At 45.1% G+C, this 12,468-nt stretch overlaps 1 long non-coding RNA gene across 1 annotated transcript; it reads left to right on the top strand.

Annotated features, from left to right (window-relative positions):
• The first annotated feature begins 4,699 nt into the window (after positions 1 to 4,699).
• On the top strand, positions 4,700 to 12,076 carry LOC149122691 (uncharacterized). Its single transcript, XR_016219342.1, has 2 exons — positions 4,700 to 4,872; positions 7,798 to 12,076. It is a non-coding gene; the product is annotated as an uncharacterized LOC149122691 (long non-coding RNA).
• The last annotated feature ends 392 nt before the right edge of the window (positions 12,077 to 12,468 follow it).

The raw sequence follows: 12,468 nt of genomic DNA, 5'->3' as shown, positions 1-12,468 counted from the left end.
GGCCAGAGCTAGGGTTTCTCTTCTGCTCTGTGAATCCCAAGCTCAGTGAGCACTGCAAACATTATGTTAATAAATGTCAATAAACTTGCTGGAAAATATAAAATCATTTGTTATCAATAAATTTGGCTCCCATTCACCTAAGATAGTCCAGTGTGTGGTGGTACACAGTGGTGCTCAATAGGCATTTGTAGGATGGAATCTTTGCACCAGCTCTACTACCGGATTCATGGTAGCTGCCAGCTCCCTGCCTCTTCTCAGGTCCCTAGGACAAAGGCTGTGGTTTGGGAACACAGGGCTCCTGAGGACAGGGACAGAGCTTTTGTTCCACATGCTTTAGGTATATCAAGCCTAATTACTCTGCAAGGTGGATTTTGCGGGCCCATTTGACTATTGAGGTATCTGGCACTCAGAGAGGTTGAACAATTTGAGATCATACAGCTGGTAGAACTGAGATCCTCTCTACCCCTTTCTGGGGTAGATAGAGGCAAGAATATCCCCCCTCCCCAATCTTCCAACTTGTTACTGTAGGAGTTGGAGTCTTCTGTACTCTGGCCGCTTGCTTGCCTGCTATGCTCCCCTGGAATTTATGACCTCCTGCCCCTCACCAGCTCCCCTGGGATTTATGGCCCGATGCTTCCTGCCCATTCTTCCCCGTGCCATCTCCTTTGTGTGGCCTTCCAGCGACATAACGTATATAGTCTTCACGTTTAAATGAACCAATGAACATGTTAGGTCCCAATATCTTGCCATATAGAGAATAAGAAGGTAACCTACGTAGGAGATGACCTACACCCTTGTAAGTGTGAGGCTATAAAAACCTCTCTTATGCAAATGAGAGGGCCTTTTGCCTGTGCACTGCTAAAGGGCTATGTGCGGGTAGGTGGTCCCAGCAGGCTGGTAACAAATAAACCTCTGCTTTTGCATCCACAGCTGTGCCTTGTGCATTGATTGGGAAATTCGGACACAACATTACACTTAGAGCAGACATTGAAGAAAGGAGAAGACAGGGAATCACGGTGGGGTGTTCAGTATCAATAATGGTGGTTAAGTCCACCCAGACACATGGGAACCAAACCCACACCCAGATAAAGAGAGGCAAGTTCTGAAGATGTTCATTACAAATCAAATCAACAAATAAAGGTAGAACTGAATACTTTATGTTTGCTGGTTGCTAAATGATCACAGTCTCTCTTTCAACTGATAACACCCATGACAGAGATGGGAGAATTCCATCCAATTTAACAAATATTTGTCACATGCTTATTGTGGGCCAATTTGATGCTAGACCTGGGCATGTGAAAAAGCAAGGCAAGTACCATGCCCTGGGTGGTCAATCAACTATTGAGAGGGACTGACAAAATCAAGGATGAAGAATTAGTGCTTGGGGGCAGGCACTGTGGTGCAGTGGGCTAAGCTGTCTCTTGGAATGCCCACACCCCATTTCAGAGTACCCAGTTTGAGTCCCGACTTGTCTGCTTATGACCCAGCTTCTTGCTAATGCATCCCGAGAGGCAACAGATTATGCTTAGGCCCCTGTCACCCGTGTCAGAGACCTGGATGGAGTTCTGGGCTCTTGGCTTCAGGTTAATCCAGTCCTGGCTTTTGTGGACATCAAACCAACAGGGAGAATATCTCTCTCTCTCTTTCTTTCTCTCTGTCTTTCAAGCAGATGAAAATAAATAAATAAAGCACATACAAGAATTAGTGTTCCAAGTCCTGGACACTTTGGCCTCCTCCTGTCAAGGGCCCCTCTAGGATTCCTTGCCAGGTGAGTTCTGTGGCCCAGACAGGCATAGGCCCCAAAAAGCTTCCCATCACCTCTGGATCTCATCCAGCCCTGTGCCCCACTCCCTTGCTGTGTGTGATGGAAACAGCTGGGTGAGCCAGGCTCTGGTCTCATGCCCCAGCGTCCTGCCCAGGGCACTCAGCAGCAGCCAGAGGAAGTGTGCCTGGCTGACTTCAAAGCCAGTGGCCCACCCTTCCTCCAGCACCAGCCAGCTGTGTAGTGCTGCCAGGGGGCCTGGGGCTAAGGGATGCCAAGTCTGTGCTTGGCTTTCAAAACAACAGAGCCTTGCTTGTCCCTCGTCCCTCTGCTCTGGTGACAGAGACTGACCTCTTTAAAAAGCACACGACCCCCACTCTGCCCTTGCAGGAGCGGGGAAGAGGGTTCAGCATCCAAAGCTTGGCTTCTGAAAAGCTGTGCTCTGCCTGTGTGTTTCCTTCTCATTCTGGTTCCTCATCGCTGTTTCTGCCCTCCATGGCTCTTTCTCCCGAAGGCCTGCAAACATTGTCAAGGGCCTTTGACTGAGACTCCCAAACCTGGTTTTTCTTCCAATTTACCTGGTGGGCTTCGTAGAAGCACCTGCTGCAGATTCCAGCCCTAACGATGTTTCCTGAGGTTTAGGGTAGAGCCTGAAAATCCTCTCCCCTCCCCTCCCCTCCCCTCCCCTCCCCTCCCCTCCCCTCCCCTCCCCTCCTCTCCTCTCCTCTCCTCTCCTCTCCTCTCTTTTTTGAGAGGATCTTGGGTCATCCTGGCAGCAAACCAGGTTTGAACCCTCTGCTGTGGAATGTGCACCCTAAGTTGCACTTCCCAAGTGTAAACTTCCCTGGGCCACAGGTCTCTGGTGGAATGTTTTCAAGACTGTCTATGCACAGAATCCTCCCTTTGTGGAGGTTTGTGACCACAGTGACACATTAAAGGATCTGATGCATGTTGGTGACAGATTGCACCTGTTTAGAGGTGAATAAATAAACTACGGGCAGAAGATGAATTTTTCTTGTGAAAACGACAAGTTTTTTTTTTTCTTTCTGGAACTAGATGGGGAAGGTTTACTCTAGACCTTTTCTACTTCTCTCCTTCCTCTGCCTGTTTTTTTCTAATGGTGCCATTGGTGAAAGGGGGCTTCCAAGAGAGGAAAACCCAAAGGGACTGGTGGCAGTCAGCTTTAAGTACAATTTTGAAGGAAAAAAACTTGACAATCGGATTGGCATTCAGTTACCAGGCATGGACAAAACCATCAAAAGATCTCATTCACAATTCTCCATCCTGTCTGGCTTGCTAAGGGTGGGATAGGTAACTTGTTTTCATAATAAGCTGTGAGCTCAGGAAGAGCTCCTTTGCTATTCTCATGGTGAATTTGGAGATTCTGAAGGAAGGAGCATGGCCTGTTGTTTTTGCGAAAAAACATTTAGGGGAAGGAAGCAAATATTTTACACCCCAAATTCCACTGGGATCCTCTGACTACCTATTAACCCATCTGACTGACTCTTCACACTACCACTCAAGGAAAATAATTGGGTTATCAAGGTAGAAAAGTTATATTTCCATCAAGCATTTTTTTTCCTTCTCCATTCCATTGGGTGTCAACAGCCACTGGAACAGTCTAGGGCAAAAGTAAAATCCAGAGTTTTCTCTCAGCATCAGCTACCAAATCCTGGCTCCACTGTATAGGGGAGGACCTCTGAAAGTGCTGAGCATCAAGTGTTTTTTTTAAAGATTTATTTATTTGAAAAACAGAATTAGAGAGGGAGAGAGGGAGGGAGACAGAGAGAGAGAGAGAGAGAGAGAGAGAGAGATTCATTGATTCACTCCCTAAATGGCTGGAGTTGGGCCAGGCCAAAGCCTGGAACTTCATCTTTATCTCCCATGTGGGAAGCAGGGGCCCAAGTACTTGTGCCACTTTGCGCTGCTTTCCCAATGCACTAGCAGGAAGCAGGATGGAAAGTGGAGCAGGTGGGATTAAACTGGCACCACAGGCAGTGACTTAACTCACTGAGCCACAACCTGGTCCCTCTGTCAAGCTTTTTTAACTGATAACCTTAACATTGGAAAGGTTAGACCACGTGACAAGTAGGGAAGGAATTCAGAAGGAAGGTAGATATTCAAGACCACCTAATTAATTAACTCATTCAACCAACCAACCAACCAACCAGGCACCACCTACTCACTCAATGTTTATTGAATGCCTACTCCATGTACAGAAATCTCCAAAGCACAAGTTCAAAATCCCACCTCATTCAGTAAGACCCTGTAGTGAGAATGGATCAGAAGTCAAGGTTATTGTTAGGGTATGAAGTTCAGCATAAAGAAGAAAGGGGTACATTCATACTCAAGTACTGCTTGGAAGCTGATACAGGTTGGTTGAGATCTCTTTGAAGATTCTGTTGAGATTCAACATCATCTCAAGACCAGGCTGTTTTAAAAGGCAGCACCTGATGCTGTCATTTTTGTGGTTTCTAGAGCCAAACTGTGGTATTTGAAGTCAGAGTTCACATTTGTGTGCACAGGAAAGTTATCAACCTCCTTGTACTCCGTTGTTTCCTCATCTGCAAAGCAACAGTTACATAGATCAAGCAAGATAACAAATATAAAATGCTTAGGAGCAGACTTCACATGCTAATAGCTCAACAAACATGGGCTGTTATTAGTATTATTAGCTGCCAAACGAATGTAGAATTTATGAGCATTTAGGGCCCTTCGTGCCTAGACAACAGTGCTCTGTGGAGGAAGACTCACTTGCTCTTGGGGGTCACAAGTCTGGGATTGAGGCCAAGCTCTGCCGGCAGCCTCTTATTAACTGTGTGATTTTGAGCAAATCACTTAACCTCAGCAGGGCTTCCATTTCCTCTGCTGTGAAACAAAGATTAAAAGCCCTCTCTTGTTTACTTCACACTTGGTTGCAGGAATAAAATGAAGCAATTGAAGTGAAAACTTTGCAAAGCAATTGTAAATGGTTCTTCTCATCCTGCCTTGGGGGGAGCTAGAAGGAGCTAGAAGAGATTTGTCTAGGTGGAGAAGGAACAGGTTGGGAGGGGGCACCACCAGAGCCAGAGGCCCTCCTTTGCAACAGAGCTGGAAGCTACCATTGGCAGGTACTGGTGGGGAACTTCATGAACACTGCTCTTCTGCCCTTTCCTCTGCTCCTGCTCCCCTCCCTCCTTTCTTTCTTTGTTTCTCTCTTCCTTTGTTTCTCTCTTCCTTTGTATCTTCTCAGTCTTTCTCTTCCCTCCCCCTCTCTTTTTAAAAATGACTTTCTTCCTGATTATAGAAGTAACCATTTCAGACACGTTGGGGACCTACATCTTCCCTCAATCTTTCTTCCCACTGACTACGCCAGCCACTTCCATGGGTTACCTCCAGCATCATTTCCCCACCTACTGCACCCTGGGTGGCCTGCTTTCTGTCCTGGCTCTTCTGCCTTCATGGGTGGGGATACCTGCTCAGCACACACCTAAAATGTGTAACCTAAAAAGGGGCAATTCACAGCCTATGGGCCACTTGTAACAAAGGGGACATGAGTTGATGGGCAAATGACCTTGCCTTCCAACCCTTGGCTGGACCATCCAGAAGAGGATCCTTCATGGGTCCTCAGAAGGTCTCTGTGGGCTTGAGTCTCACTACCTGCAACAGGGATCAGCTTAACAGTGCATGGGTTTATGGCTTCTCTTCCAAATCTGATGCTCTGATTCACACCTGTCTGCATTCTGTGCCTTGGAATCATTTTTCCAAATGACCTGCTTGCCTGAGTTCATGCCTTAGGTTCTACTTTCTGAAGTGCATCCAAGCCAAGAAAGAAGAATTTACAGACTGTGGAAAGTTTGGAAAATAAGAAAAACATGACAGAGAGAATAGCAGATCTCAATAATTTCAGCATCAAGATATGTGTTGGTATATTTTCTACCAGTGTTTTTTCCTAAGAATACACATAACATAATTGCAATATTTAGTTTTGTATCTTTCAAAAACATGTACATTTAGTTGTACATGTAACCCACTAAAAATGGCTCCTGATGATATTTTTATTGGGTGTATATGCCATAATTTATTTAACCATTGTCCCATTGTTCAAAATTTTGATTATGTCAGCACTTCATTAGTATAAATAACACTGAGAAGAATATTACTATACATATATATATATATGTATTTTGCTTTCTTGTGATAATTTCCTAAGAAAGTTTTCTTGGAAGTGAAATGACTAGATCAAAGGTAATGGACATGGGGCTGGTGCTGTGGCGCAGTGGGTTAAAGCCCTGGCCCGAAGCACTGGCATCCCATATGGGCACTGGTTCTAGTCCCGGCTGCTCCTCTTCTGATCCAGCTCTCTGCTATGGCCTGGGATAGCAGTAGAGGATGGCTCAAGTCCTTGGGCCTCTGCATCCAAGTGGGAGACCCGGAGGAAGCTCCTGGCTCCTGGCTTCAGATTGGCACAGCTCCAGCCATTGCAGCCATCTGGGAAGTGAACCAGCAGATGGAGGACCTCTGTCTGTGTCTCTACCTCTCTCTCTGTAACTTTCCAATAAGTAAAAGAAATCTTAAAAAAAAGAAAATGGACATTTTAAAATCTCCTTTTTTGAAAAAAAAAAAAAGATTTTATATTTATTTATTTGAAAGGCAGTGTGTGTGTGTGTGAGAGAGAGAGAGCGAGCTTCTAGGTACTGGTTCACTCAACCCAAATGACTGCAATGTCTGGATCTGGGCAGGTCTAAAGCCAGGAACTCTATCTGGGTTTCCTATGTGGGTGGCTGGGGCCCAAGTGGTGCTTGGACCACCTTCTCTTGCTTTCCCAGGCACATTAGTAGGAAGCTGGATCAGAAGTGGACTAGCCAGAACTTGAACCAGTGCTTCCATATTGGATGCTGGTGTCACAGGTGGTGGCTTAAATGCTGTGCCACAATTCTGGCCCCAAGGCTCTTGATTCATAATGGTAACTGCAAAGGACAAGTGTGCCAATTTACACTCTTGCCAAGGGCAAGGGTAGGGGGAGTCAGGTACAGTGCTGGCAAGAGTATACACACATGCATATATGAACATGTAGTTTTAGAATTACCACTAAAAAAGAGAAATATTGCATACAGTATCACTTTCCAAAAAGCATGGTGTCTTTGACTTTGGGTCCCTTCATTTGGGATACAGATGCATGTCTGACTTACTAAGCCCCATGAAGCTACGCAGGCAGCATCTTTTCCTTGGACTGAGGTAAACCACAGGGCTGAGAAGTGAGGTGTTGAGCCTGTGGAATCCCAACCACATCCATAGGCACCACCACAATCACACACACTTGTTTCTCAGGTGATGCCCATGATAACTCTGGCTTCCTCTCGCAGACGTGCAGTAGGCTGTTACTAATCACAGCGTGGGAGCAGATCTCGGTGATGACTGTCTCCTGTGCTCTTCTGCCCAGGGTATTATTTAGGACAATACTTGCTGAGCTATTTCTTGGACCTTCAGAAGAGTTGCTCCAGTTTGACACATGTGTTGTGCTCTTTGAGAAATTTCTGTTCTGGGAACTCTCATGATGTGGACCATGTGTTTAATTATAATCTATTCTCCAGACTGTCATTTTACGGCTATCAGTTACCATGGGTTTATTTCCCAGGCTGGAACTAGCCACGTGGCAATTCTGAACCATCTGTGAGCTTGGTTGTGAGGCTGAAAGGGGTGAGAATGGATTGCAAGGGCGCAGGTTGAGGGGGATGGGACTGCCCGGTTCCCTACAACTCTTATTTCCTGACATTGAGCAAGTCTGCCTCTTCCTTCTCTGTTCAGTTTTGTTATCTAGGAAGAAAATTATTTTCCCCTGGAGCAGGAAAACGCTGCATGTCCTTGTGTAAGATCTTTACCCTACTCAGTCAGAGGCATTTTTTTTTTTTTGCCCCCAAGAGAATTCAGACTTTTATATAAGAATTCAAGGAGACAGAATTGTTACAGTTCCCTTTTCTAACTTCCCAATAAACTTCTTGATGCCCAATTTAGAAACAATAGCTTTGAAACCCAAGTTTTTTTTATTCCAGCAGGTGGGCTGTCCTCAGAAAAAAACAAGACTCTTCGATTGCTGTACCCAGATCTTCGGATCCCCAAATGCCGCCAGAGACTTGAACACACCGAAATGCAAGAGCAAAGTTTATTTCGGAAGTACAAGCCGCGACAGGGACCCCGTCTAACCAACTGCACAGGGGAGGGCAGAGGAAGGCCCTGAGCCGTGCTTGGGAGCCTCTTTTAAAGCCGGGTTACGTCATCGAGTGGTGTGGGGTAACAGTGGATTGCCTTGGGTCATCTCTGGTACTTCCTGATCAAACGTGGTTGTTCCTGATTGGGTCATACCCAGGATATTTCCTTATATGGTGAACGCTAGCAAGCTGTTCCGTTGTAATTTCTGGTTTCCCCCAGAGTGACGCTGCTTTTATGGGAAGTCAGGCCTGCCTCTTTGAATGGAGGTACTTTTTCAAAACACAGTTGCTCTGGCCCTTCAGATAATCAAGGAGGAAGGTATTGAAGGAGGTGGGCCTCGAGTTTACCCCATAACAATGGTTGGAGAGACAGCTCCTGGGGAAGACTAGATAATGGTCACCATAGGCTGGGAGATGGGGAAAAAGTGGAATGAGAAAGCCAGCAGGGTCTGGTGTGAGAGGATCATGCCTTTGTTAGCCAGGGTCAGAGGCCTGTGCCCACTGAGGCCTGGCTGAGGCCCACACACTGGGCCTGTGATCATGCTGCCCACTCTGCCCGAGGGTAACTCACTGTCCTTAGTAAGGCCTTCCCCTGAACATTCCATTTGCTGCACTGTCTCCAGAGAAACTCTGTAGAAGTGATTCAACCTGCTTGACTTCTCCAGGGGCCCGCCCAAATTCCTGCCTGTACTTTTTAAATACAGCCCCCAATACCTTTTTATGGTGTTTTAAAATTTGTTGTTATTTATTTGAAATATAAAGGAATTGAGAGAGAGAGAGAGAGAGAGAAAGAGAGAGAAATGAGATCTCCCATCAGTCGATTCACTCCCCAAATGCTTGCACCAGCCATAGCTGGGCCAGGCTGAAGCCAGCAGCTGAGAACACAACCTGGGTTACCCAAGTGGATGGCAAGGACTCACTGCTGCCCCACAGTGTGCACATTAGGAGAAAGCTGGATTGGGGTGGCACCAGAACTCAAACCCAAGGCACTCAGATATAGGAAGTGGATGTCCCAAACAATGTTTTACCCATTGTGTCAATCACTTTCCTCAGAATCCCTTTAGCTCTGAATCCGAAAGTCAGGTCCTTGTGACCCAGAGGGACAGGTGATAGGGAAAGGAAAGATGCCAGCTCTCTCTTTTTTTTTTTTTTTTTTTTTTGACAGGCAGAGTGGACAGTGAGAGAGAGAGAGAGACAGAGAGAAAGGTCTTCCTTTTGCCGTTGGTTCACCCTCCAATGGCCACCGCGGCCGGTGCGCTGCAGCTAGCACACAATGCTGATCCGAAGCCAGGAGCCAGTGCTTTTCCTGGTTTCCCATGCGGGTGCAGGGCCCAAGCACTTGGGCCATCCTCCACTGCACTCCCGGGCCACAGCAGAGAGCTGGCCTGGAAGAGTGGCAACCAGGACAGAATCCGGCGCCCTGACTGGGACTAGAACCCGGGGTGCCGGCGCCGCAGGCGGAGGATTAGCCTATTGAGCCATGGCGCTGGCCAATGCCAGCTCGTAAACTCAGTGGTGAACCCAGGCCATTACACTTTGCGTGATGCCTCAAAGATTCTAGTGCCTTTCACTACAGTGTGTTATAGACAGTAAGAGGGACAACTCCTCTGTTCTTCCTTGAAGTACCCTCTGTCTCGACTCAGGCCTGAATCTTTGGGGCTCCAATGGAGTGTAGATCTTGGTAGATGCCACTATCCTGTATTATCCTGTCTCTCCAATCCCACAGCTAACCAACAATTTGTTGATGTTTTGTAACCGACTTCTTTCTCCTTTGGAGGTTCTTCAGTCTCTCGTGCAAATAAACAAATGGCCCACTGCTCCATCTGGTCTGCAGTGCCCAGTTAGGTCTTGAACCCAGGACAGATCATTGCAGTTTGAACAGAATTTGGCTCCAGAACTCTTGCAGATGTTTAAACTCTGTAAGTCATAAGTTAAAGGTATTCAGAGGGTGGAAATTTAATCCAGTTAAGGTGTGTGGGAGGTAGGCCTAGGGTTTAGGGCACTGGGGGTGTGCCTTTGGAAGTAATTCTCATGAGGCTGGTTGTAAAAGCCTGAGTGGAGCCGAGCTGTTCTTTCTCTGCTCCCTGGCTCACCATGTACTCCTTCCTCTGCGCATGCCATCTTGTCATGTGATGCTCTGCATCTCCTCGGGTCTCTGCCAGAAAGAATGCCATCACTAGGTGCCAAACCAGTGGGGCTGCCTGATCTTCATGAACTCTAGAATATTCATTCTTTCCTCTGTGTCTTCCTCTTATCTCTTCATTCCAGACACATGGGCTTTCTTGCTGAATATTCCTGTCTTAGTGTCTTTATATCTGTATTCATTCTAACTGGAAATTAGTTAACTCACAATTATCTTTGTTAATCTATGTTTAGCCCTGAGATATATCAGGATTATTTATTTATTTATTTTTGGTGAAAGATATATCTTCCCAGTTGTGCGGCAGCCATCATTCCTGAAGAGGAAAAATTAACAGCAGAAGGGAGTCCTTGGGTAGGTTGATTTATCTAGATATAATTCAGGTATAGATATATTAGCAATTTTTTTTATGTTAGGCCAAAATGACAATTCCTAGATTTGGCTCTAGAAAGTAGATGTCTAAGTAGAAAGGATGACGTGGTTGGCAGCTTCTAAGAAGTTTTCCAATGATTCTGCCTCTTGGTGTTCATGCCTTAGTATAAACCCCTCCCCTGGAGTGTGGGCTGATCCTAGTGACTTGATTCTAATGAATATAAAAAAAGGGATGCAATGTTGCTTCTGGATTTGAGTTACAAGATTGTGGCTTCCCTCATAGACATTCTTTTCTCTCTTTGGTTTACATGATAAAAGCCAGCTGCCATACTGTGAGCCTCCTAGAGAGGGCTCCACATGGCAACAAACTGAGAGAGTTGTGCTTCTCTGAGAGAAAGAGACAGTGCTAGGGAGTGAAACAAAAGAGAAAATGGGACAAAAGAAAGATGAGGAATTAGAGACAATGAGTGAGAGCTTTAGAGAGATGTAGAGCCAGAGAGAGGTAAAGAGGGTGAGAAACACAGAGAAGCCATAGCAGAGAGAGATGGACAGAGGCAGAAAACGAGACATGGGAGAGACAAGTATGGAACTGGAGAAAAGAGGAGAGAAAAATGAAGAGACATGAGAAACTGCCTCCTGTCAACAGCCACTGAGTTGAAGCTGTTGTGTCTCGGATGGGACTGTAGCCTTGTCTGATACCTTGATTTCAGCTTTGTGAAAGATCCTCAGGCAGAGGGTCCAACTAAACCACACCTGCATTTCTAACCCACAGAAACTTTGAAGTAATACATGTTGTTACAGAGCAACAGATAACTAACACATGGTGAGCTAATAACCTGTTGTGATTTTCTTCTTCTAATTGCTGCTGCCAGACTCCATGCTAGCACTCAACATGGGCCATACCAATTCAACTGTTGGTCAAAACAAAGACCATTGGCCATCAAACTTGAGTGATCATTGTAATCACACCAGAAACTTGAAAAGACCACCAATGCCTGGCTTCCACCCCAGAGATTCTTAGTTAACTGGTCTAAATTGCAGCCCAAGCCACAAGAGTTTATGAAGCTCCCCAGGAGATTCTGATAGTTTGTAAAGTTTAATCACTATTGACATAGATAATTACCCCTTCCTTTAATTTCTCTTTCCACAGCTATACAAGGCTGAAACTTTCAAAGCACAAGCGATCCTCATTATTCATGGTCTATATTTGCCAAAATTTGCTAAAATTTATTTGAAATCTTGAAATTAACACACAATCTTTCAAAGTCATTCAGAGACATTCATAGAATGGCAAAAAAATTGAGTTTCCATATATTCACTCTCTCAGCTGAAGGTTTGTGAAATAAAATGATGTTCTTCTTTCTTGTTTTGGATTTCATTTATGAGAAAGTGTTTCACAGTCTGTCTAGTGCCACATACTTCGTGTTTTTGAGCTCTTTGTTGATTTTATTGTTTAAAAATGGCCCCATTGTGCTGAAGTGCTATCTGCTTTTCCTAAGCAGGAGGCTGTGATGTGCCTTATAGAGAAAACATGTGTTACATAAGCTTCCTTCAGCTATGAGTGATAGTGCTATTGATCATGAGTTCAACATCAATAAATCAATATTATATATTAAATAAGGTGTCTTTAAACAGAAACACACTTCAAACAAAGTAGTATATTGATTGGCTTCTGAAAATGTGATCCAAGGCTCATGGGAATCTAGCCCTGTATTCCTCCTATGATCAATGGTTCAATATTCACTAATTCAGAATTACTGGCAATTTTAAGGAAGGTAACTACTGTGAAAACAAGAATCAACACCAGGTGAGAACTAAGGAAAATAAAGTGAATTCAGAAAGTGTAAAACAAATTATCTAACAAAGTCTAAGATAAATTAACATCTACTGACTGTTTTCTTAGTCTTTTATCTTGGCAAAGCTCACAGATGTGTTGCATGAGCTCCTATTATCTTCCTGTTTGGCCCCACTCCACAACTTAGGAGTGTTTCAACACCACATGATCA

Source organism: Oryctolagus cuniculus, chromosome 13 (genome assembly GCF_051225735.1).
Source record: "Oryctolagus cuniculus isolate XC-2025 breed Fujian yellow rabbit chromosome 13, ASM5122573v1, whole genome shotgun sequence".
NCBI classification, from domain to species: Eukaryota; Metazoa; Chordata; class Mammalia; order Lagomorpha; family Leporidae; genus Oryctolagus; species Oryctolagus cuniculus.
The sequence above is the reverse complement of the archived record's forward strand: the minus strand, read 5'-3'. Positions and strand labels throughout refer to the sequence as shown.